This window comes from Phyllostomus discolor, chromosome 11, assembly GCF_004126475.2.
Source record: "Phyllostomus discolor isolate MPI-MPIP mPhyDis1 chromosome 11, mPhyDis1.pri.v3, whole genome shotgun sequence".
NCBI classification, from domain to species: domain Eukaryota; kingdom Metazoa; phylum Chordata; class Mammalia; order Chiroptera; family Phyllostomidae; genus Phyllostomus; species Phyllostomus discolor.
In genome coordinates, this window is record NC_040913.2 from 20,489,981 (window position 1) to 20,511,592 (window position 21,612).

Sequence of the window (21,612 nt, forward strand, 5' to 3'; positions counted from 1 at the left end):
AGATGACAGAGCGGGCGGATGCTGCACGCCCACGACCACATGAAACTACAGCTAAATTACAGAGCAGTCAGCCTGGATAACCACCTGGAGGTGAGCTGAGCAGAAGTCCTACCACTCGGGATATAAAGAAGAAGCCACGCTGAGACTGATAGGAAAGGTAGGCGTGAAATAGGCTGGCCCTGTACCCAAGTGTGAGGGTTGAGAATCAGAGGGGTATCTCAACTGCACAGGGCCCCCTGAGGAGCAAGGAGTCTCAGCCCCGTGTCGGACTGCCCAGCCTGGAACACCGGTGCTGGGAAGAGGAGCCCTTGAAACATTCGGCTGTGAGATGTCCAGGTGACATAGAAGACTGCTTGAAACCCAGGCATCCTCTTAAAGGGCCAGTGGAAACACCCTCACTTGCAGACGCTCACCTTGGACAGAGAGAGAGAGTCTTGGGTCACGGGGCGCCACAGACCTATAGCGAGAAACTGTGGCTTTGGGGTGAGGGCTGGCAGGACAACTGCCATCATTCCTGCATTGAGCCCTCACCCAACATGACAGAATCTGAATCTGCATTAGTCTGGGGAACTCTATTAGCTCCACCCTGAACATTGCCTGAGACCTAGTCCCACCACAAAGGTCCACAGGTCCCCAGTGAGTGGCAGCTGCCCTCTGTGTAACCTGAGACTTTTGCTGAGTTGTCTCAGGCTCAGCACTGGTGTCAAATCTGATTCTGTACCAACCTGGTTAACACCACTCACGCCACCCTGTTGACCCTCTGAGGCCCTGCCTTATCCAACTTGTATCTTTCCCAAAACGCTTTCAGTGGCTGAGCCTTATGAATAGCCAGCCGGCAGCAGCAGGTCTCAGGGTGCCTCGGGGCTTTTGTTCACCCACCACAGGCCTGGTACTGGGGGCAGCTAGCCTTGGTTTGCAACATGACCATCCCACATATGTCTAGGCAGCTGCCAAATGCAGATTGCTCTGTAGCTTCTAACATGTAGCCCCAGGCCAGTCACAGGCAACGTCTGACATGACTTGTACTAGAGTCTGTTCCAAGAGGCCCCAGAACTAATGTAACCAGTGGCTGACTTCAGATCACAACACAGCACCACATCATTAGCTCCAAGGGATATCTCAGCAGTCACCAGACACCACAGGGGTGAGTCCCACTATGGGGGGGTCAGCCCCCACACAGCAGGTCATATATTGTCATTGTGGCCAGTCCTCACAGCCAGCCAGCCTGAGGTTCAGTCCCACACACTGATGTGCCAGCAGCAATCAAAGTTCAACAGGAGGACACACACAATCCACACAAATGACATTCTTAGACTGCCTAGCTCAGGTGCTCAGGGAGACTGTGCCATTGGGTCTCACAAGAAAGTGTTCCATAAGGCCACCCCACCAACACTGGGAGAATGAGCAGTGCTGCCTAATACATGGAAACAAACACAGAGAAGCAGCCAAAAAGGGGAAGAGAAAGAAATATGTCTCAAATGAAAGTACAGAGGAAATCTCCAGAAAAGGAATTAAAAGAAATGGAGGCAAGGAATCTACCAGATACAGAGTTCAAAACACTGATTATAAGGATGCTCAAGGAACTTAGGAGAAGAATGGATGATCTCAGTGAGAACTTCAACAAAGAGATACTAAGCATAAAAAAGACATAAAAATAATAAGAACAGGTCAGAAATGAAGAATACAATAATTGAAATGAAGGAGACACTAGAAGGAATCAACAGTAGATTAGATAAAGCAAGGGTCAAATCGGTGATTTGGGTGACAAAGTAACAAAACACCCAATCCAGATCAACAAAAAGAAAAGAATTTTTTAAAAGTGAGGATAGTTTAAGAGACCTCTAGGGCAACATCAACCACAACAACATTTGCTTCATAGGGGTACTAGAAGGAGAAAAGAGAGAGCAAGGAATTGAAAACTTATTTGAAGAAATAATGGCTGAAAACTTTCCTAACCTGGTGAAGGAAAAAGACACACAAGTCCAGGAAGCACTGAGTTTCCCAAACAAGATGAGGCCAAAGTGACCCACATCAAGACATGTCCTAATTAAATGATAAAATATTAAAGACAAAGAACCTCAAAAGCAACAAGAAAAAGACAGTTAGTTACATACGAGAAAACTCCCATAAGACTTCAGCTGACTTCTCAACATAAACTTTTCATGTCCAAAGGGATTGGCACAAAATATTCAAAATGATGAAAAGCAAGGACCTACCACCAAACTACTATAAACAGCTAGCTATCATTTAAAATTAAAAGAGGAACAAAAAGGGCTTTCCTAATAATAAAAGGCTAAAAACGTTTATCACCACCAACCCAGTATCACAAGAATTATTAGGATTTCTTTAAGAAGAAGGGAAGAAAAAGGAACATAAATATGAATAAAAATGGTAATAACTATGTACCTATCAATAACCACTTTATTTTATTTTTTAATTATTTTATTGCTGTTCAATTACAGTTGTCTGTATTTTCTCCCTACCCCTCTTCCCCACCCCCTCCAAACCTCCCTCCCTCCCTTGCTTCCACCCTCCCCCTTGGTTTTGTACATGTGTCCTTTATAGTAGTTCCTGAAAACCCTTCTCCCCTCTGTCCTCTCCCTCCCCTCTGGCTATTGTTAGATTGTTCTCATTTTCAATGACTCTGGTTATGTTTCATTTGCTTTTTTCTTTGTTTATTATGTTCCAGTTAAAGGTGAGATCATATGGTATTTGTCCCTCACTGCCTGGCTTGTTTTGCTTAGCTCTCCAGTTCCATCCATGCTGTCACAAAGGGTATGAGCTTCTGCTTTCTCTCTGGTGCGTAGAATTCCATTGTGTAAATGTACAATAGTATTTTAATCCACCCATTTGCTAATGGGCACTTAGGTTGCTTCCAGCACTTGGCTATTGTAAATTGTGCTGCTATGAACATTGGGGTGCATAGGTTCTTTTGGATTGGTGTTTCAGGACTCTTAGGGTATAATCCCAGCAGTGGAATTGCTGGAGTAAATGGCTTAAATGCTCCAATCAAAAGACATAGGCTAGCTGAATGAATAAGAAAACAAGGCCCATATATGTTCTGTCTACAAGAGACCCACTTCAGATCAAAATGCACACACAGACTGAAAGTAAAGAGATGGAAAAAGATATTTCATGCAAATGGAAACAGTAAAAAAAATCTGTAGTAGAAATACTTATATCAGACAAAATGAACTTTAAACCAAGGCTATAATAAAAGACAAAGAAGGACATTATATAATGATAAAGAGATCAATCCAACAACAGGATATAACCCTTGTAAAATTTAGCACCAACGTAGGAGCACCTAAATATATAAAGCAAATATTGATGAACATAGAGAGATTGACAGTAATACAGTCGGAGTAGGGGACTTTAACACCCCATTGACATAAATGGGTAGATCTTCTAGACAGAAAATCAACAAGTATACAGAAGCCTTAAATGACACATTAGACCAGATGGATTTAATTGACAGTTTATGGCATTTAACCCCAAAGCAGAAGAATATACCTTATTTTCAAGTGCACATGTAACATTTTCTAGGAGAGACCACACTGGGGGCCACAAAACATGTCCAAATAAATTTAAGAAGAATGAAATTGTGTCAAGCATCTTCTTTGACCACAATGTTATGGAACCAGAAATTAACTACAAGAAAAAACTGAAAAAGACACAAACCCATAGAGTCTAAATAATATGTTACAAAACACTGAATGGATTCACAATGAGATCAAGGAGGAAATACAAAGATGCCTTGAGGCAAATGAAAATGAAAACACAATCACCTCAAATCTATGGGACACAGCAAAAGCAGTCTGAAGTGGGAAATTTATAACAATGTGGGCCTACATCAAGAAATGAGAAAAATCTCAAAAGAACAGTCTAAACCTCACGCCTGAAAGAATTAGAAAAATTACAAGAAACAAAGCCCAAAGTGAGTAGAAGGAAGGAAATAGTAAAGACCAGAGTGGAAATAAATGAAATAAAGTCTAAAAGAAAGAATAGAAAAGATCAATAAAATCAAGAGCTGGGTCTTTGAAAAGATAAACAAGATTGATAAACTTTTAACCAGACTCATCAACAAAAAAAGAGAGAGGACCATAATAGATAAATCAGAAATGAAAGAGAAGAAGTGACAACCAACACCAGAGCAATACAAATGATTGTAAGAAAATACTATGAACAATTTAATGCCAACAAATTGGACAATCTGCAAGAAATGGATAAATTCCTGGAAACATACAATCATCTAACGCTGAATCAAGAATAAACAGAAAATATGAACAGATCAGCTACTAGCAGTGAAGTCAAATCAATAATCCCAAAGCTCCCAACAAATAAGTCTTGTATTGGTCAATTCACAATTGAATTTTAACAAACATTCAAAGAAGAACTAACACCCCTCTTTTTCAAGCTATTCCAAAAAATTCAAGAGGAATAAAGTCCCCCAAGCTCCTTTTATGAGGCCAGTATTATCCTAATTTTAAAACTGGATAAACACATCACATGAAAAAGAAAATCATAGGCCAATATTCATGATGAACATAGATGCAAAGATTCTCAAGAAAATATTAGCAAATGAAATTCAGCCATGCTTTTACAACATGAACAAGTGGGATTTATTTCAAGGATGCAAAGTTGGTTCAATATCTGCAAATCAATTTACCACATAAATAAAATGAAGGATAAAATCATGTGATCATATCAATAGATATAGAAAACACATTTGAGAAAATCCAGCATCCAATTATGATAAAAACTCTCAGAAAAGTTGTACTAGAGAGAATATATCTCAGCATAATCAAAGCCACCTTGACAAACCCACAGCTAATATCATAATAAACAAGGAAAAGCTGAAAGCATTTTTCTTAAAATCAGGGACAACACAGGGTTGTCCACTTTCACCATTTTATTCACTGTAGTATTAGAAGTTCTAGACACAGCAATTGGATAAGAGAAAGAAATAAGAGGCATCTGAATCCAAAAGAAAAAAGTGAAACTGTTATTAGTTGCAGATAACATGATACTATATAGAGAGAACCTTAAAGATTTCACAAAAAACTACTAGAACTGCTGAATGAATTTTGTAAAGTAGCATGATAAAAAGTTAGTATTTAAAAACTGATTGCATTTTTATATGTCAATGATGAACTGTCAGAAAGGGAAGTTAAGAAAACAATTCCATTTACAATTGCATCAAAAAATGCCTAGAAATAAATTTAACCAAGGAGGTAAAACACCTGTACTCTAATATCTCAAAGAAAGAAATTGATAAGGATATAAATGAATGGAAGCATATACTATGCTCACAGATAGGATGAATTAACATTGCTAAAATGTTCATACTACCCAAAGCAATCTATAGATTCAATGCAATCCCTATCAAAATACCAGTAGCATTTTTCACAGAATTAGGACAAATAATCTAAAAATGTATATGGAATCACAAAAAAAAACAGAATACCACAAAAAACTTGAGAAAGAACAGTTATAGATATCATGCTACCTGATATCAAGCTGTACTACAAGGCTATAGTAATCTAAATAGCTTGGTACTGGCATAAAAACAAACACATAGATCAATGCAATAGAATAGAGAGACCAGAAATGAATCCATGCCTATATGGTCAATTAATCCATGACAAAGGAGTAAGGACATACAGTAGGGTAAAGACAGCCTATTCAATAAATGGTGTTGTGAAAATTGGACAGATACATGCAAATAAATCTGAAACTAGACCACCTTCTTATACCTTATACAAGAATAAACTAAATATGGATTAAAGACTTAAATGTAAGACTCAAAATCATAAAACTGCTAGAAGAAAACATAGGCAGTAACCTTGCTGACATTACTCTTAGTAAATATTTTTTTCTGCTTTATCTCCTCATGTAAGAGAAACAAAAGATAATCAAATGGGATTAGATCAAACTAAAATGTTTTTACACAGCAAAGGAAATCATCAACAAAATGAAAAGACAACCTATTCAGTGGTTGAAGTTATTTGCCAATGATACAGCTGATAAGGAATTAATATCCAAAATTTATAAAGAACTCATGCAGCTCAACATTAAAAAAACAAACAATTCAATTAAATATTGGGCAGAGGATCTAAATAGACACTTCTCCAAAGAGGACAGACAGATGGCTGACAGACATATGATAGGATGCTCAATGTCACTAACCATCAGAGAAATGCGAATGAAAACCACAATGAGGTATCAACTCACCCTGGTCAGAATGACTGTCATCAGTAAATCAACAAACGACAAGTGTCAGCAAGGAAGTGAAAAAAAGGGAGCCCTCACAACAGTTGGTGGGATTGCAGACTGGTGCAGCTGTTATAAAAAACAGTACAGAGGTTCCTCAAATAACTAAAAATAGAACTACCTTATGGCCCAGGAATTCCAGTTCTGGGTATATATCCAAAGAAATCCAAAACACTCATTAAAAACATATACACAATTCTATGTTCACTGAAGCATGATTTATAATAGCCAAGATACTATAAGTAGCGCAAATGACTATGCGTAGATGAGTGGATAAAGAAGATGTGGTGTATACATACAATGGAATATTACTCTGCCATAAAAAAGAATAAAAGTTTACTATTTGTGACAAGATGGATGGGCCTATGGGATATTATGCTAAGTAAAATAATTTAGAGAAAGACAAAAACCATATTTTTCCACTTATATGTGAAATCTAAAGAACAAAAAAAAAAACAAACAAAACTGGAACAGACTCACAGACACAGAGAACAGACTGGAGGTTGCTAGAGATTCGAGAGGGGTTCGGTGAAATAGGTGAGGAGATTAAGAAATGCTAATTGGTAAAACAGTCATGTGGATGCAAGGCACAGCAGAGGGAATATAGTCAATAATGTCAATAATATTGTAATAATTATGTACTGTGCCAGGGGGGTACTCAAATTATTGGGAGATCACTTGGTCAGTTATTAATCATCTAACTGCTATACTGTATATTTGAAACTCATATAAAATAACATTGAATGTCAACTGTAATTGAAAAATAAAATTTTAAAAAGGTAATACAAAAGGAGACAATCAAATGCACTCAAATAGTGGACTGGTTAAGTAAATTTGTCATGCACTGTATTCAAAGCACACTCTCATCTTCCCTGTCTGCTTCATCCCTGCCCATTACCCTTGTCTGGAGACACATGCACCAACCAGAATTTCTTGGTGGCTTGAGATGAAGAACCTACAAGGGCATTGGAAGTTGATCACACTTCCTCCCAGCTTGCTTTCTTGTTTGGTCCTGAGCTTCATTTTGCATATATGCAGATTTCTGGTTCCAGGTCATCTGCCCGGCTTCTGGGATACACTGCCTATCTCTCTCAGTCCCTGCTGTTGCCCAAGTCCGCTTCAGCACAGTGGACTTGGCAAGCTTGCACAGCTTGTCTAAGCCCCTTCACTTGAAATCAGTCACTGTGGCTTGGCTTGTCTGGACCTAGCTGTGGTCCTATGGCTGACTGTCATTTCCTTTGGGCTGTCCAGCTCTGGCCAATTGGTTTGCACGTATAGTGAGTGCAAAACCCAGATTGTTTTAACATTGGAGCTTGTTGTTCCAGATACAGTTGCAGAACATCTTTAGGGAAAATTGCATTTCAATTTTGGAGGAAATATCCATGAGCCTTGTTCCCTCCCAACCAACCCTATTATGGAAGGGAGAATTTGGGACAAAGGAACTAAATTGCTCTGCATTAAAATGCAAAAGTTTATCTTGAGGGCAGGTGGTATTTCTGGGGAAAGAGGTTAAGTATTTCACTTTTCTTGGAGAAGAGAAGCCTGTGGAGAAAGAGTGTTGAGGGCAGGGCCCTGGACTGGGGCTGGGGGGAGGGAAGAGGGGTGGGCAGGGCTGGAGTGGTGATACCTTGATTATAAGCCAGAACCACAGGGGAAGATGGAGGAGGTGGTCAGCAGGGTACCCCATGTGGAAGGACACTGGCAGGCACATTGAAGGAGCAGTGAGATCAAATATCTAATTTGAAGTTTTTTTTCACAACATGGTATTTCCCTACATGATCATTGGGAAAGTTTGTTACATACTACAATACTACAACCTAGTGTTGGCCACACTTTGGAGATGAAGGCTTGAACAGTTGTTTGTGCAGGAAGGGCTGGTGAGAGAAGCTCAAGTTACCAGTCAGAAGGAGAAGTGATCAGCAGCAACCTGGGAAATGTAGGTACTTTCTGGTTATCCTATATGGTTGAGAAAGAGGCAAAGGAAAGGGGGAGGGTTATACCTACTTGATGGTATAAGGAAGAGGAGCTCAGAAAGATGAGGACTTGGGGACATTTGGATTCTACTCTAAAGCCGGTTACTGCCTACATTGGGCTTCCCGATGGTGGTCCAGATTGGAAAAACTGAGCCAAGTTCAGCTTTGGCACACCTGTGGTTGTGCGCATCCGAGGACCATTTCAGGTGACCTTTATTTCATCAGTGGACTCTGAAGCCACCAGTGAAGGGTGGATTTCTCTGTGCAAAGAATAGATAGGTATATGGAGACGGGCTCCAAAAACGGTATTTTCCAGCCATTTGCATAGACTCCGGCAAGTAAGAACACTCATACTACCGATTTTGTGATTTAGCGCTGGATAGTCTACATAAATTGCTGTTGAAAGTACTCTCATTGAGTTGAAAGAAAATAGACATCTAGTTTGACAAACACTTAAAATAGAACTATCCTAAGCATTTACCCAGTTGGGAGATCTGGAGTTCTCGGCTTAAATTTCTATAAAAAGAGGACATTCAGAGAGACTCCTAAAACCACATTCATGTGCACGTGGTGAACGGGCTGTGATGTCCTCAACCTTCTCACGGTGGACGAACCTGATAAAGGAATTGAGTCTGATGAGCTTTAATGGAAGTTCCCTCATTCAGCTTCTCTGGGCCTCAGGTTTTGCCACTGTTGAATTCAGAAGAGTTCATTCAATTATCTGCCGGTTTAATTACTTCGTACTTCTATGGAATTGTGACCAGTTGGAGACTAGGGCTCTCTGTATGTAGAGTCACTTTCTCACTATCCAGGGGCTTAAATGATAAATCATATATTTATGGCGCTTCTCCAGTCAAAAACACCTGATGACTTCTGGATGCCTTTTGCTCTTAGCTCTATGTAGAGGCCGGGGCCATTGTTTTTCATGGCGTATCTACTCTCCCATTACCGTCTGGAGAAAAACAAGACAGTGAGCAGCCAGAGGCTTCTTCGTCCCTGCAGGGACATTTGGCAATGTCTGGAAACATTCACTGAACTGTGGCATCTAGTGGGCGGGGGCCAGGGACACTGCTAAGTATTCGACGATGTACAGGACAGTGCCCCACCCCCACCACAGATTACCTGGCCAAAACATTAGTGGTACCGAAGCTGAGACATCCTCATGTGCAGAGGATGTGTCTAGGAGCCCTCCATAACGTCCTAAGTTTAAGTGACTGCATGTTCCCATGGGGCAAGGGTTCCCCGTTTATATCCCTTTTTAGATCCGAAAGTTCTGCTTGGTGAGAAATCTGATTTACCCTGTTGATCAGTGCATTCCAGGGTCTCACACAGAGCCCACACACAGTAGGCACTCAGTACATCTGTGTTGAATGAATTAACAGAAACCTGATGCTTTCGTTAAGTTGCTCACACTAACACATGAATGAAACTTAGCCTCCTCTTTTCCCAGTGGTACTGTGTCAGGAAGATATATATCTTTTATATATCTTTTATATATATATATAGATTTTAATGGCTCTGGCTCTTATTCTGCTATGAAATGTTGGTCTGAGAGCAAGTAGAATACAATGAAGAGATCTCTCTCTTTATCTTGGCAAGAGCAATTCCAGCTACGAGGTAGTATTTGTGAATAAATTGCAATAGGGAATGAATATGATATACAGCCCAAATAGCCATAGAATAAAACTAAAATAAGAATATACTAATACATTTGCTTATAAAAGCATTTATATAAAGCTACCCATGTTAATCTTAGTAAATGTGAAACCCAGCTCATTACTCTATCCTGATTTTCCTCTCGAAGCTAGAGCTTATGTGCTAAAAGTGTTTTCTTGCTATAGTTTACAGTTCAGGAGTTTCGATTCCTGTGTGATCCTAGGAAGCAGCAGCCTGACCCCAGACCCCTGGAATTCCGCTGATAAAAACAGCCAGGCGGCCAGCTCAGAAACAGGGACCATAAAGATCGACATCGAGGCCAATGGGAAGATGCCCTGCAAGCTTATTCATCTGGTGCATCATACACGACAAGCCTGCCGTAAATCACCAACAGCCTTTTTAATTATGTTTTTTCCATTACCATTTATCCCCCCCAGACCCCTCACCCCACAACAATTACCGCGAAAAAAAAAGACCACCCACAGAATGGGAGAATGTATTCACGAATACATTTGGTAAGAGGTTAATATTCCAAATTTATAAAGAACTTACAAAACTCAACACACACACACACACACACACACACACACTGCAATTAAAACATGGACAAAGGTCCTGGATAGACACTTCTCCAAAAAGGACATACATGAGACCAATAGACATATGAAAAGATGTTGAACGTTACTAATCATCAGAGAAATACGAATTAAAACCACAATGAGATATCACCTCATGCTAGTCAGGATGGCCATCATCAATAAGTCAACAAAAAACAAGCAGTGGTGAGGATGTGGAGCAAAGGGGACCCTTTTGCTCTGTTGGTGGGAATGCAGATTGGTGCAGCTGCTGTGGAAAGCAGCATGGAAAGCAAAAAAATAAAAATGGAACTGCCTTTTGACCCAGTGAGCCCACTTCTGGGAATTTATCTGAAGAAACCCAAAACACTAATTAGAAAGAACATAAGCACCCCTATGTTCACTGCAGTGTTATTTACAATCACCAAGATACGGAAGCAGCCCAAGTGTCCATCAGTAGATGAGTGGATAAAACAACTATGGGACATTTACACAATGGAATACTGCTTAGCCATAAAAAATAAGTAAATTTTACCCTCTGTGACAGCACAGATGGACATGGAGAACATTATGAGAAAGACAAATACTGTATGATTCCCCTAACAGCCTTTTTCTTCAGGGTATTGCAGAAACCGGCCATTCTGGATCCTGCCTGCGTGTGGGGTGGCGTGCTGACTCTGACCAGTTCCTGCAGGCTGTGATTAAAGATCCATGTCAGGGCCAGCAAGGACACCCATGCACGTCCACACACCCCACCCCCCCCCTCTTGGCTTTGCTCTCTCCCTCCTAAAAAAAAGACCCTTCCTGCACTGAGATGTGAAGACGGGCTTTGGGACCAGAGTCCCTCTTCTTCTCAGGAGGCCGGCACTTGAATAAACCTCCTTCCTTCTCATTAGCACCTGTCTCACGAGTTCGGCTTTTGTTGCAGCAGGCAGCCAGACCTGCACTCGGTTACACAATTATTTGTGAGCAAATTAAGAATAATTGAAACAACAAATCAGGAATGTGAAAATGTAGACTATTTCTAAAAAAGAAAAATCATTTACTCTGATAATTTTTTCCCAGAATAGCTGCTTTGAAGTATACAAATTTCCATTTTTCTTTTCCTGCCTTGTACTTCCTGTGCTACTATTGAACAAACTCTGAGGAGTCAATCTCTGGGCTGTAGTTATTAAGTTTCACTTTTTCTAAAGTGTATGTTTTATCAGAATCACAGTGGTAGCAACCAGGGTTTGTTTCCCTTTTTAGTTCTTTGTTCATTCATTTGGGATATTGAAACATACTTTCCATGAGGAAGTTTTTGTAAAAGAGGAAACTACGGGGCAAAGTATATTTAATTTTTTTAAAACAACAGCAGCAACCACAATAACAGCTATCAAAGACCTCTCCACTACTTAGGCCATTATCTATCTGCTGTTGTTCTGCCTCCATTTGCCTCAACTCTAGGCAATAAGATAAAATCAAATTTTAACAAGGAAGATGAAAACTTCAGTAAGACATCAAAAAGAATATTTTAAAACAACATTTGAGAGACTGCCTCACAGAGTCACTGGTTATTTTGTGTGTATATGTTCTCTGTATGTTCTTGTATACGTGCACGTGTGTATTTGAACCTTTCTTTACCAAGTTAATAAACTTTGAATGGAGTTTTTCAAGTGCACAGGAAGGGATTAGGTTTCAGGGACTGTGAGTGAGGGATTTGAACTGTGGAATGAATGTGTGACTGTAAAGATCATTGCTTAAATAGAATTGACTCAACTTATTTTATAGGGAAGAAATCTTTCTATTTCTTCCCTATAAAATAAGCTCAGTGAAAGCTCAGTTTGGTTATAATGTATTCTCTAAATCACTCTACCTGAACAAAGTGTTGTTTGTAGCTTTTTTCTTAATCATAAAGCAGCTCCTTTGTGTTTCTTAGTTAACCAGCAAATGCTGAGTGATTATCCAACAGCCGTGATTGCTCCGCACCAGATGTTCGCTCCAAGTAGGATAAAATGGATGGACGCTTTATTTGAGTACATCTGGTAGATATTTAAAAAACTTCCATGCAGAAGTTTGGTGTGCACAATTAGCAGACAGAATATTTTCTAGGTGGGTCTTGCTGTTTTGAAGCTATATTTAAATATAGAATGTCATGGACCTCAAAATGGATGCAGTTAAGTATTTCAGCAGCAAAGTCTAGTTACCGCCTTTTGCTTTTGATCCAGAACAGAAAGATTTCATCGACCCGGTGCTGGCAGAGCCAAACACCAGACACCGAGAACTGCGGCAGAGAAATGTTGGCTATTTTATCATGAAAGATGCCACCCAGGGGAATGGGAGGCTAATGCTCAAAAACCTGGAACTCCCCAATGGCACATAGCTGACAGATTCTGCAGGGCAAAAACACAAGACACCCTGGGTTAGAGGGTTGGGATTGCACTGGGGGCTGATGGGTGATGCGTGGGAGGTGAGGTGAGGGTGATGAATCATTTCTTCAGGTCCGGAGGACATCACCCTGAGGTGTTTTGCTGTCCCTCTGTCTGGGTTTATGGGGAAGTGGCCATGGGGCTTTTCCACCTAAGGGCTCAGGAACTGCAACATAACTTGGGTCAAGATGTTATCGTTAGCCTGCTAGAGGTCCAGACCAGCTGCCTCGGGGGTTGCTGATGATCTGGGGAAAAGGCTAGGTCTCTGAGGGGTGTGTGTATACAGAGGGAAGAACATGATTTCTAGAGCTAGGATTTGAAACTATATTTAAGGAAAGTCATAAGGATGCTTGTCCCATTTCACACCAGAGGCTCTTTTCAGATGATCAAGTCTTTCTTCAGCTTAGAGAAATTTTTCTATTATTTTCTTTTTTAAATTATATTTTGTTGATTATGGTATTACAGCTATCCTGTTCTCCCCATTTGCCTCCCTCCACCCAGCACCCCCCAGCCCCTCAGGCAATGCCCCCAACCCTGTTCCTATCCATTGGCCATGTGCACAAGTTCTTTGGCTACTCCCTTTCCCGTACTGTACTTTACCTTCCCATGGCTATGCTGTAACTACCTGTTTGTACTTCTTAATCCCTTCACCTCTCACTCACTCTCCCATACTCACCCTCCCACCTCTTTATCTTTAACCTTTGGCATTTTCATTATGATGTGTCTTGAAGTGGGCCTCTTTGCATCCATCTTGTTTGGGACTCTCTGTGCTTCCTGGACTTGCATGTCTATTTCCTTCACCAAAGTAGGGAAGCTTTCTTTCATTATTTTTTCAAATAGATTTCCAATTTCTTGCTCTTTCTCTTCTCCTTTTGGCTCCCCTATGATGTGAATATTGGAATGCTTAAAGTTGTACAGGCTGCTTATACTATTCTAGTTTTTTTGGATACTTTTCTCTTCTTGTTCTGATTGATTGTTTTTTTGTTTCCTTATGTTCCAAATCATTGATTTGATTCTCAGCTTCATCCACCCTACTCTTGTTTCTCTGTAAATTGTTCTTTATCTCAGTTAGCATATCCTTCATTTCTGACTGGATCTTTTTTATGCTGTTAAGGTCCTCACTAAGTTTCCTGAACATCCTTATAACCAGTATTTTGAACTCTGCATCTGACAGAACTCTGCATCTGTTAGGTTGCTTATCTCCATTTTGTTCAGCTATTTTTCTGTAGTTTTGATCTGTTCTTTCCTTTGGACCATGTTTCTTTGTCCCCTCATTTTGGCAGCCGCCCTGTGTTTGTTTCTATGTAATAGGTAGAGCAGCTTTGACTCTGTGTTTTGGCAGTGTGTCCTAATGTAGTAGGTATCCTATAGGGTCCAGTGGCAGAGCCTCCCGTGTCACCCAAGCTGGGAACTTGAGGTATACCTTTAGTGTGGGCTGAGTGAGTACACCCTCCTTGTGTAGTTGAGCCTTGGTTACTGTTGGCAGATCAATAGGAGGGATTTTCCCAGGCCAGTCAGCTGCAAGGACTGGCTGTGACCACTGACCACAAACCTCTGCCCTCCTTGGTGGATCAGCTTTGTAGGGGCAGGGTGTTGGTGCTCCAGCATGGTCTGTAGTTGCTCACTGGGTGTGTTGGCCCTGGGCTTTCCCTGGTGGTGCAGGCCAAGGTCAGCCCCCACTTGTGTTTTGCCTGGGGCCACCCTGCCTGAGCTATAAAGCAATCTGAGATGGCTGCTACTTGTGCTGGGCTTGGAGATGCCCAGGCAAAGCCTAACTGTGAATCTAGGCTGGCTGCTGCTAGTTCCTTGCCTCGAGGCTTGCTGAGGCCAGCTGCTGTTTGTTTGAGGAGATTTAGGAAGTTGTGAAGTGGGAGCCAAGACCATTCATATGGAAAAGCAGCTTGGGTAGTCCTGTAAATTGGGTGGGTCAGAATCTCTGGGGATCTCCAAGTCCAGTCTAACAGTGTTAGTCACCTTGGCTATGGCACCAATCTGCAGGCTCTGTGGGGGGAGGGTCCAGAAAAGGCACAATAGCCTCTGTTCACCTTGATGCCAGACATGTCAGCCTACCCCTGCACTCTACTTGCGCCTCTCAAGTTGCTACCCGGATGCTGGAGTTCCTTTGGAGTGTATCTGAGTAGGTGACTCCATATGTGGGTTCTTTAAGAGGAATTACTTGGGGATCCAGAAGTTTCTTCTACCTACTCAATCCCCCCTGGGGGTTTTTTGTTTTTTTTGGGGGGGGGGTTTAGCCAGAAGTTATGGTGACTTATCTTCCTGAGCTGGGAGGCCTAGTGTGGGGCTAAGACTCCTGGCTCCTGAGATATCCCTCCCGAATTTTTATGCACCACAGGTGGATGTGGGACCAGCCCATTCCCATCTCTGCCCCTCCTACCCATCTGTACAAATGTGGTTTCCTTAAATGTGCAGTTGTCAGACTTCCACTTAACTCAATTTCTGGTTGTTCTATATTTTCGTTGTAATTTTGTTGTGGTTGTGCAAAGAGGTGAGCCATGTCTGCCTATGCTGCCATCTTGATACGAATTCCTCTATTATTTTCTTGGTTCAGTTTCTTCTCTATTCTTCTTCTGAACATATATTAGGTAGATATTATGTTTCTTGCATTTATCTTCCTTGTCTCTACTTGATTCTTTTTTAAAAGATTTTATTTATTCATAGACAGAGGGGAAGGGAGAAAGAAAGAGAGGGAAAGAAAAGTCAATGTGTTGTTGCCTCCCAAACACCCCAACTGGGACCTGGCCTGCAGCCCAGTCATGTGCCCTGACTAAGAATCGAACTGGAGACCTTTTGGTTTGCAAGCTGGCGCTCAACTGACTGAGCCACACCAGCCAGGGCTCTACTTGATTCTTATAATTTTCACATTTTAAAATTTCTGTTCAATGCTTTGATAAGGATTGTATGACTTAGTCTTCCAATCAGTAATTCAATCTTCTGTTGGGCGCATTCTGATATTCAGCTCTTTTAATGAGTTACTCATTTTGACAATCACGTGTTTATTTCATAAGAACTCTTTATTGTCCTCTGGTTAATATTTTGCCAAGCAGCTTTTTCTTATTTCATAAACACCCTAGCTTAATCTGAGAAAATTACTTAATAAATTAATTTTTTTCCCCCTGTTTCTTCCAGCATCATTCACAATGCTTCATCATCTTAGTACCTCTCTTTCATGGTGTTGTTTTTCCTCTTGTTTGCTCATAGTAAGTTCCACATGAGTCAGTCTGGTCCCTGGTGTTGGGACATACCCTAGACTGTGGGATCACTCTGTCTGTGATGCATTCTCCTCTATCCCCTTCACCCCCCAATCTAGAATGACCACCCTAAAGCTTGGAGACCACGGAGCTCTTAAGGAAGCTCTCAAACTCAGCAAGGGTGAGAGGTACTAGTCAGGGTACAAAAATAGAAGGGCTGATATGATCATGCATACTGATCACACATACTTACATATTACTATTTTAACATTAAAAAAATCTATAGGTCACAGGACCTAGAGGAGGAATTCAGATTAATCACTGTCATCTTGCTTGGGTAGAAGTTGGGGTTAAACCATCTCCAGACCACTGGTCATCTCTAGACTGCTCTCCTTAGGTCAGCACCCATTGCTAGCCCAACCAACTGGCCAGGGGTGCTGGGTCTTGTGGGACCTGTGTGGTTACTTCAGAGCAGGGCCACAGGTGTGCCATTCATTATTCGATGTGACTTCTCATGTATAATGACATTTTCCAAGAATTGTCATTATCTACTTTTCATATTTTTTCCTATATTTTGTGTGGTTTTGCCCCATTTAGTTGAACGTGGATCATGAAGCAAGATATTTTGCTGATGTCTCAGTGATTTTATCTTTTATCTCCTTTCTGTTTGCATTTCTTTATGGTTGATAAACGAGAGTCCTAAAACTTGCTTTATGAAATTGGGGTGGGGGGAGAGAGAGAGAGAGAGAGAGAGACTGAGGGAGAAGAGACACAAACTGACTCCAGGTCATTGCTGAGGCCGGGCTGCTTGGGAACGTCACTTGCAGACTCACCTTGGTACATGACCACATTCACAAGCCTGGTTATCTTTAACCCGCCCCACTGTTCTTTCAACATTGTTTCTGCAAATGATGACCTGTTAACTAATACGTGACTGCAGACCAACAGCCTGTTTACTTAAGAATTCTAGGAAGGTAATTCCCTCAACATAAGAACTCTCAACCCCCTCCTTTTGAGTCATTTATTGTTTTTTTTCTTCCTCCTCCCTTCTTACAAAAACCTCTGCCCATGACTAACTGTTAAGATGGTCTTTGTGGCGTTAGTCTGCCATGTTCTCAGGCTGCCAGCTCTTGAATAAACTTACTTTCCTTCCACCAGCCCTTGTCTCTTCAGGCTTTTGAGTGGCAGGCAGCTGAACCTGGGTTCAGTATCACGTCCATTTTGTAAATCTTAATTTTTTAAAAGATTTTATTTATTCATTTTTAGAGAGGGAAGGGAGGGAGAAAGAGAGAGAGAGAGAGAGAGAGAAAGAGAGAAACATCAATGTGCAGTTGCTGGGGGTCATGGCCTCCAACCCAGGCATGTACCCTGACTGGGAATAGAACCTGCGACACTTTGGTTCACAGCCCGTGCTCAATCCACTGAGCTACGCCAGCCAGGGCTTAAATCTTAATTTTTGTTGGTGCACCCAAAGTTGACTAGACTCAAGTTATAATAGGGAGATCATCAGAGTTTCAATTTATTAATTTACATTGATTAGAGTTTTATAATTGCTGGTGTCCATAGGAATCTGCAATTTAGGCCCTTTTCTATATCAAGGTACCTGAGAAGGAGACGTAGCAATGCTCCCTTAGTGGAGGAGGAGTGGATGCAGAACTACCCTACCCCAATCATAGAAAAGCCAGATGTTGAACTTGCCCCCAGAAACCATCCACCTCCCTGGTGCCCAGAATACCTGGGTCCACCAGAGTTCCTGCTAGAGGCACTTGGCCAAATTCTCATTTTGCGTCTCATGAATTACCTTCATTTTGTTTACCTTTTAGTCTTTGCTCTGTGAGAACATGCCGCTGACTTACAGCATGATGCAGTCGACATTCTGGATGCTAAGTTGTACACCCCAGACACATTATCATGATCTGTCGGCGTGGGGCGTGAGACCTGCACCCCCCCAGTTTCCCACACGAGAACACCTGGGCTCTGGTGTCAGAGGATGACGAACAGTCAAAACACACTCCCGTCACGTTTCAGGGAGAGAAAACCTCCTGTCAGCTGACATGTCTGTGGTGATTCACTCAAAGCGTACAATTAGTCAGGCATTTCCTCAACTTAGTATTCCCTCAAAATTTTTGAAATATATTTAGAATGAATGTGACCTCTTACTCCTAGGCCGTGTGATGTTAGGCTTGGTATTTTTTTGTGGCTACTTGGGTTCTGCCTTCTGGGATTTCTGCTGAGCCCTGCCCTTTTCCTTCCTCCCTCCCTGCTCCTTGGCGCCCACACAGAACGTTGTCCTTTTTCCACAGTTTAACATCCACAGTAGAATCTACTTTGCAAAGACCTGCAAAACCTTCTGACTACGGTTTCATTCTTTGAATCAATATTATCCTTTTTTTCAATCAACTAGAAAAAATTTACTTAGTCTCAGATGTGTAAAAATGGGAAAAGAACTGGTTAAAATCATCAAAAAAAATCTTCTGTATGTGAAAAAATTGTGTGCTAAGGACTGTGGATGTGGAAGAATAAGATGTTGGGAAAATGTAACTAAAAACAGTATCTTCTCAGCCCTGGATGGTGTAGCTCAGTGGATTGAGTGCGGGCTGGGAACCAAAGTGTCCCAGGTTCGATTCCCAGCCAGGGTACATTCCTGGGTTGCAAGCCATAATTCCCAGCAACCGTACATTGATGTTTCTCTCCCTCTCTCTCTCTCTCTCTCTCTCTCTCTCTCCCTCCCTTCCCTCCCTAAAAATAAATAGATAAAATCTTTAAAAAAACAAAAAAAAAACCCAATATCTTCTTTCAACCCAGAATCCTCTCCACAGAGGCAAGAGAGAAAGAAATCATTTCAAATACTGAATAAGCTTTAAACCAGAATGTGATCTTCATTCTAGGCAAGCAATCGTAAAGAAAAGAATCTCGCCCTGTGCATGGCCAGGCAGACATCATCCTATGACAGTGTGGCTGGTAAGTCAGGTGAGTAATGGGATGTTGCTGCCGAGTGTGGAGCTAGAATAAAGCAGTGGCAGAGGTTCAGTGGTGTTACCAAGACTTCAGGAGAGCTGGGTGGAACTTCCTGCTCCCATTCAATGGGTGCTTCTCTTTCGGACTTCACCCAATGCAAGGTCTACCCAGGACGTGCTAGGCAGTCCCTGTCCACTTCTTTGCTTTTGTTCTCCTTTTAAAATTTCTATTGATCATCTTCCTGTTGCTGCAACGCTCAGACAGATGACAGCACATTCTTGTTTGGCTACCTTTTCAGTGTAGTTCTTCCAAGAATTTAATTTGAGTTCTTGTAACTCATGAGGTGGAAGCTTACTTATGGCACATCGTGTCTTCCTGGAGTATCTTCATGGCCCTGGGACCATGTCATAAGTCTTAGAAAGCCATCCTTTTATCTCTTCCTCAGCATGGGTCTTTCGTATAGAACTCAGTCATCGTGCGTGGATTGTGCTAGTCCGCCTCTGAGAGGCGGTCCGTGTGTTTCCGGCCCTGGGGGAGCCACGTGTTGCTCCGCGGTGCTAATTCCAAGGATTAGGCCCAAGAGTGTATGGGGCTAATCACATCTAAAAGTATCAAAATCTTAAGGTAAATAATTGGTGGAAAGTTGGGGTAGAAGAAGGAAACTGATTAGGAATGAGGTGAATAAAAAAATAAATGTCCGAAAGCAAGGTTGAGTAGGAAACAAGAACAGGGAGGAAGAGCAAGCTGAAAATACGAAACTGAAACTCAATGCCACCGGGCACAGAGGGGCACGTTGTGAACTATCTGATGACGCCGTATGTGAGAAGGCTCCATTCCCATCGTAGCCATTGTAATTTTACATATTTATTCTGATCATTGCATGGCAGAGGACATAAAGTATTCCATTCTAATGAAATCAGTGTGTTATAACATTTTTCTAACCATGAAAGTAACTTGTGTTGGAAGATGCTTCTCCATGGGTCTCACGCATTTCTTCCCATTTTGCCAGCAGGGGCACCGACTGTTTTATTTCAGATTATCTTCTCAAAGATGTATAGAACAAACGGCCTAGGAGTAAAGGGCAGGCAGGCTTACTGCCCATTATAAAAGATTTGCCGTACTTTGCCATGTATAATGGCAAACTTTCTTTGCCCAAATTTGTCAGGGAAAAATAAGGATGCACACTATAAATGGGTATAATGATTACATACCATGGGTATAATAATCCCTTGTATAATGTGCACAAAAACATGGGCGGGCATTATACATGGCAAAGTATGGTAGGTCCTATAGGTTCAGTGTTTCTCTCCTGTAATAAAACTTACTACATGTGCAGATGTCACCAGGCCCTCTCCGCATTCTTGCAGGCAAGGGAATTAGGGATATCAGTGCAAGAAAAAGCTGATACTCTGGCTACTGCTAGTTCTGTGAGTAATAAAGTCATTCGTTTCTGGCCTAGGAGTCTCATGTCTTTTGCCACGATCCATGGAAGTGTGGTAGGCTAACTCATTAGCTTGTATGTAAGGTAGTGCCATAGACCCTAAGTATCAAAGAAAGGGAGCCTCTTTTCTGACTAGCAAAAAGGCGCTATGGGCTAGCAGCTGCCAGGGAGGAGGGAAGTTGAGAGCATGCATGTGAAGAGGTGATAAACAAGCAGGGACAGTGTTTTCTTAGCCATTTTGGTTCTCATTTACCCACAGTTAGGCCTCCCACACCGTCAAACAGGAATGCTGACAAGCCTAAGGTGTGCAAACCTCTCAACCCTGGTTATCTAATAGTGTCACTAGGGGCAAGATTTCAGAAATCCGGTGCCCTGGTAATTCCCCAGATCAATGAAACAGGCTGGCAGGCGGTAAGAGACCCAAGCATCAGTATTTTTTAAACCACCTTGGTGATTCCACTGCGGCCAGCATGAAAGCCAGTGATCCAGCCTGAAGTCCTAAGATTCACTGATGATGCCGCTACCCCTGCGGGCAGCCAGCACTTACACATCTCCTGCCTTCCACACCAGAATTTAAACCTCGCTCCTTTTCCTGGTACGCACCTGACTGACCTTGTGTAGCGCTCTGTGGTTTCTCTAGTTCTGTCCTGCTCTTGCTGGGTCTTCCCTTGGGGCCCACAGATCCCTCTAGATGCTTTCTCGTTGCCTCACATTCCTAACTTCTGTCTGATTTCTCACAAGCTGTGTCAGGTTCTGTTGGTGAACAAATTAATTCTTTTAAGACCCTCTACACTGAAGAAATGTGGAGGCCTCCTGCCCACATGTAATGAAAGGAAATATTTATGAAGCTCTTACTGAATACCCAGCACTATTCTGAAAGCTTTACATATATTAATGTAATGTCCAATTCTCATAATACATCATTGTCCTCGTGTTATAGTTGAGGAAACTGAGGCAGCGAGAGATGAGGAACTTGCCCGGGATTACTGAGCTGGTGCCCAGTACAGCAGGATTTGGAGACAGGCAGTCCGAGTCCAGAGATCATACAAAGCCACATGACAGTAAAATGAGGGTAAAGAAGTCGGAAAATATGATTTTCCCCCATGGTGTCTACTCTAG